This window comes from Hemitrygon akajei, unplaced genomic scaffold (assembly GCF_048418815.1).
Source record: "Hemitrygon akajei unplaced genomic scaffold, sHemAka1.3 Scf000089, whole genome shotgun sequence".
NCBI classification, from domain to species: Eukaryota; Metazoa; Chordata; class Chondrichthyes; order Myliobatiformes; family Dasyatidae; genus Hemitrygon; species Hemitrygon akajei.
The window spans coordinates 237967-243935 of record NW_027331975.1 but is presented as its reverse complement, the minus strand read 5'-3'; positions in this window follow the sequence as shown (position 1 = coordinate 243935).

Here is a 5969-nt window from a genome sequence, read left to right as displayed (position 1 = left end):
CTGCGGTCTGCAGTCAGGTACTCAGGTTCACTCAGCGTAATGTTGCACGAACATTATTTGCAAAACGCTCCGACACAATACGGGTTTCATTTTGTTACGTTGGATCATCCCCTGAATCATTAATTGATGCTTGAGGGATGCGCTGTTGCGAATACTCATAAAAACTTAAGGTGAGCACTAGAATAAGGAAGTCGATAATACCAGGAGTTACATATTATATATCCACGGGAACCGTTTGAAGAGGAGTGTGTGGGAAATGTTGTTGAAGTAAACCTACTGAGGCTGAAGTTCAGCTTCTGTTAAAAACAATAAAGAGGGAGGATGGAGAAAGTGGCTGAGACCCTTTCAGGGTCTGCTAAGTCAGTAGAGGAGTTTGCTTCAACCTATGAAGTTAAGTTTTTCCTGAATAAGAGCTTCCAAGAGTGTAGCTGGAATAATCATGGTGAACTGGAATTTTGAAATCGGCACTAGTAATTAAAGCGTAGAAGAGGCAGATGGCCCGATTGCCTGTGTTCAGGTTGTTGAAGCACCTGTGAATTCACAGGATACTGAACTTTGTGTTGAAACTCAGTTAAGGTCTGAGGTGTCTGACTCGGTTGAAACAGAATGCAGTCCTTTTGTGTCAGATAGTCTTGGATCTGTGAATAATGGGTTAGCCTTGGTACCAGCGGGAAATTGAGGATTCTCAATCACTTGAGTTAGACAGTGTTCTAAAAGTTGGTGATGAGATGAAAACTGGGTGAGGTGAATGTTATTTCAAGATATTGAGAAGGTTGCTGTCTCTGGACTTTTGAATAAAGTACCTGTGGACGTCTGGATTGGTATCAAGACCTTTGACCTTGATGACAGAAACAGCTATCTCAGGTGCTGAACAGTACACGTTGATTTGTTTAACTATATTTTGGAACTTAAAGATAAACAACTTGGTAATGTTGTTCAAGTTTGTGATTGGAGAGTCAGGGTTCGGAGACTTCTCAAACAAAGGGAAGTGCTGTTTTGTCCAAGAGAGGCCATCTGCAGATGTTCTTATGGAAACATACAGAACTAAAGATCTTGGAGACAGAATTAATGTCTTGTTTGGAATAAAGGAGTTATTTGGAAGTTAAGCGAATGGACTTGGTTTAGAAAACATGAGTGAGGAGTTAGCACCTGTGCAAGATAAAGTTCAGGCCGTCCTTGAAACCGCTGCTGGATCTGATCACGTGATGGTTAATTGTTCTGAGGTGAAGTGGAAAAGAGAAAATGGGTGATCAAACGCCATTTTGAAGGTAACAGGATTTGGTTTTATAACTAAGTATGTGAAAGGTAAAGACAATAACATGTTGGATTGATTGTCTGGATGTTAAGTTTAAGATGAAATTAGAAACTAGTATTTTTTATACGCTTCTCTAGTCAGCTACATGTAGCAGATATGTATTCTAGTCAGATATGTCTTGTTTTATATTCTGTAATCTACTGTTAGACAAGAATTTTTGCTCCTTGATCAAACTTTTTTTCTCAACAAGCGAGAGATTTGACGAGATTCTAAGCATTATTTAATATGAAAAAGAGGAGGGAGTGGGTGTACATTAAATCAGAGAGAGAGAGCACAGAACAGCTCGTGAATCTCCATGGTTACGGAAGGGCGCGGCTCTATAATGGACAGCTGGCGTTCAGCATGTTTGGGATAGATACAAGGTCAGCTGGCTTTTCAGACAGACACACAGACACACGGAAGACACGGACAGAAATACAGAAGAAATAGACCACTGGATGAGCTTTCAGTGCCCACGGAAGGGTGGGTTTTGCTCGCAGTGTGGGGAAGGGGTGACCGGTGGGAGGCTATCGATGTGTTTAACCCTTGACTGGGTTGATAGCTTTACCAGGTAAAAAGGTATCCTTTTGTGTGCTCACAGTCGATAACTTTAACAGGTCTTCGGAGCACAACGGAAAAATCGATAAAATCGGCTTACTTAGTAAACAAATCACCTCTCTCTCTCTCTCCTCTCTCTCTCTCTCTCTCTCTCTCTCTCTCTCTCTCTCTCTCTCTCTCTCTCTCTCTTCTCTCTCTCCTCTCTCTCTCTCTCCTCTCTCTCTCTGTCTCTCTCTCTCTCTCTCTCCCCTCAATTCTACTCAGTTTGATATCAAGAACTTAACTGACGTCATTCCTATACCATCATAAGACTGCATCATTTACTACGTAAGCTTGCAGGAGTTTGGGGTTTTATATTTACACACTTTATATGCATAAGCTCTGCTAACAAGTTTGATTTATCTGGTTATATAATACAATATTACGTAGATACTAATAAGTAGTGTTTTATTTGTAACAATACCAGACTCCAGGTCTGTTCCATTTCTGCTGGTTCTATTAACCCGTTACTCAGCACGTAGCTAAACCGTTCCAACCCCTACATCACACCGCATTTCTGTAAACCCCTTCGACCCCTACAGCACTCGGCATCTCAGCAAAACCTCCACCATCCACCCTGGTGCATTCAGACGACAGCAGATCCGAGAAAGATACCGTCGTGTCAGATTGAATGGCTCATAAAACACTGGTTGCCAAAGGAAACTACAGTTCTGATCAAGGACCGGGGAAGCAGACAAACCAGTTCCTCCCTGTTTCGTGCCATTTTGTGGGACTATGAACAGATCTTTCATTAGAATATGTTTTTATCTGCAATTTGAGAAGGATAAGGGCAGCTTGGAGGGTGTCAGTGTTGCAGTTGAACAAAGGAGACTATGGAGCCATGAGGGAGGAGCTGGCCAAAATTAACTGGACGGATATCCTAGCAGAAAGACAGTGGGATAGAAATGGCAGGTATTCTTGGGAATAATGCACAAGTTCATCCCCCGGAGAAGGAAGGATTCAAAGGGGGGAAAGGGGCCCACAGTGCTTGACAAAGGAAGTCAGAGATTGCATAGCATTAAAAAAAAAAGGAAGTATGACAGAACTTAGGTGAGTGGGAGGACAGATGATTGGGAAATGTTTAAGGAACCAGCAGAAATTACCTAGAAAGGCATACGGGGAGAAAAAATGAGGTACGAACGCAAGCTAGCCAGGAATATAAAGGAAGATAGCAAACGCTTTTTTAGGTATGTGAAGAAGAAAGAAGATAATTAAGAACAAAGTTGGGCCCTTGAAGAATGAATTGGGGTGAAATTGTTATGGGAAACAGAGAAATGGCAGAAGAATTTAATAAGTACTTTAGATCTGTCTTCACTAAGGAAGACACAACAATCTCCCAGATGTATGGATGGGCCAAAGACATCGGGTACCAGAGGAAATGAAACAGATTGACATTAGGAAGAAAACGGTGATGAGTAGACTGATGGGACTGAAGGCTGACAATTTCCCAGGTCCAGATGGTCTACATCCTAGGGTAGAGATGGCCCTGGAAATTGAGGATGCATTGGTAATTATTTTCCAATGTTCCTTAGATTCAGGATCAGTTCCCGAGGAATGGAGAATGGCTAAGGATGGAGGGAGAAAACAGAGAACTATCGACCTGTCAGCCTAACATCAGTAGTGGAGAAGATGCTAGAGTCCAGTATTAAAAATGAAATAGGTGGCATATTTAGATAGCAGTGATAGGATTGGGCCGAGCCAGCATGGATTTACCAAGGGTAATCATGCTTGACTAATCTATTGGAATTTTTCGAGGATGTAACCACGAAGTTAGATAAGGGAGATCCCGTGGATGTAGTGTACCTCGATTTTCAGAAGGCATTTTATAAGGTCCCACATAGGAGATTGATGGGTAAAATCAAAGCTCATGGCATTGGGGGGAAGACATTGTCATGGATAGAAAACTGGTTGGCAGATAGAAAGCAAAGGGTAGCGGGGAGTGGGTGTTTCTCGGAATGGCAGGAGGTAACTCGTGGGGTGCCACAGGGCTTGGTATTGGGACCACAGCTGTTTACGATTTACGGCAACGATTTAGATGAAGGCATTGAGAATAACATCAGCAAGTTTGCTGATGATACTAAGCTGGGTGGCAGTGTGACAGTGTGGGATGAGGATGTTAGGAAAATTCAGGGGTGACTTGGATAGGCTGGTGTGAGTGGACAGATACTTGGCAGATGACGGGTAATGTGAATAAGTGTGAGGTTATCCACTTTGGGAGTAAGAACTTGGAAGACAGACTATTATCTGAACGGTGTAAAGTTACGTAAGGGAGAAATACAAAGAGATCTAAGATCCTTGTTCATCAGTCACTGAAGGTGAATGAGCAAGTGCAGCAGGCAGTGAAGATGGCTAATGGAATGTTGGCCTTTATTACAAAGGGAATTGAGTATAAGAGCAAGGAAATCCTCTGGCATTTGTACAGGGCACTGGTGAGACCACACCTGGAGTATTGTGTACAGTTTTGGTCTCCAGGGTTAAGGAAGGACATCCTGGCTGTAGAGGAAGTGCAGCGTAGATTCACAAGGTTAATTCCTGGGATGTCCGGACTATCTAACGCACAGAGGTTAGAGAAACTGGGCTTGTACACGCTGGAATTAAGGAGATTGAGAGTGGATCTGATTGAAAATATAAGATTATGAGGGATTGGACAAGATAGAGGCAGGAAATATGTTCCAGATGCTGGGAGAGGTCCAGTACCAGAGGGCATGGTTTGAGAATAAGGGGTAGGTCATTTAGGACAGAGTTAAGGAAAAACTTCTTCTCCCAGAGATTTGTGGGGGTCTGGAATGCACTGCCTCGGAAGGCAGTGGATGGCCAATTTCTGGATGCTTTCAAGAAGGGGCTAGATAGGTATCTTATGGATAGGGGAATCAAGGATATGGGGGCAAGGAAGGAACCGGGTTTTGATAGTAGATGATCAGCCATGATCTCAAAATGGCGGTGCAGGCTCAAAGGGCCAAATGTCTACTTCTGCACTATTGTCTATTGTCTATTGTCTAATAATTTAATTAGAGGAACTGAATGTGGACACAGGAAGCTTCAGGTAATGATCTGCTAAACCTGAGACCATTCTCAAACAAGTCGCCATTTGTTATGTGAAGGGCGTGGGCTCTGAACTGTTTCTTGACTCTGGGACAATCTAATCAGAGCAATAAACCTGAGACCATGCTCAGAGGAGCAGCTACCTGTTATGTGAAATGCCAGACATATCAAAGAAGCAATCTGTAGTCTCGTTAGGACCTCTGTCTGGGTTGCCTCATTTAACTGGTTTGGACCAGTCAGGGTGTAAAGATACGATACACAAGGCTGGGGTGGCGAGCCAGGTAAAATATGTTGGTCGCAGCTCTGTACAATGATCAGTAACCAAGTGACCCAGCTAGGTCAGTTGACCTTGAGCCAAGGTTTGGAGATCCAGTGGTTCAATTGATGAGGAACAATATAAGATTCCGGAGCTTCAGATATGCAGGGGTGATAACTCCTCAGCGGCCAGAGACCACCCATTGCCGAAAAGTATGACCACACGGACACGTGGAGATCGGTAACATGAGGATCGGAAGATGATGGAGAGGCATTGACCGTGTGGATAGTCAGAGGCTTTTTCCCAGGGCTGAAATGATTGCCACAAGAGGACACAGGTTGAAGGTGCTGGGGAGTCGGTACATCGGAGAAGTCTGGGTTATTTTTTTTTTTTACTCAGAGAGGGGTGAGTGCGTGGAATAGGCTGCCGGTACAGTGGTGGAGGCGGATACGATTGGGTCTTTTTAACGGACTTTTGGATAGTACATGGAGGTTAGGAAATTGAGGGCTCTAGGTAAGCCTCGTCATTTCTAAGGTGGGGAAATCTTCGGCACAACTTTGTAGGCCGAAGGCCCCGTATCGTGCTGTAGATTTTCTATGTTTTCTATGTTTCTATGGAATGTCTTGCCAGCGTAGACTCTTTTCCCGGGTAATAACTTTTCTCTTCATTGACTGTTCATGGAGTGTCAGGGTTTCCAGTAGGGTGCACACAGGTAGGTAGTGTGTAAATCTACGTGGTTTTAGCAGAAATAATAAAAGATACGTGTTGGTAAATACAAAT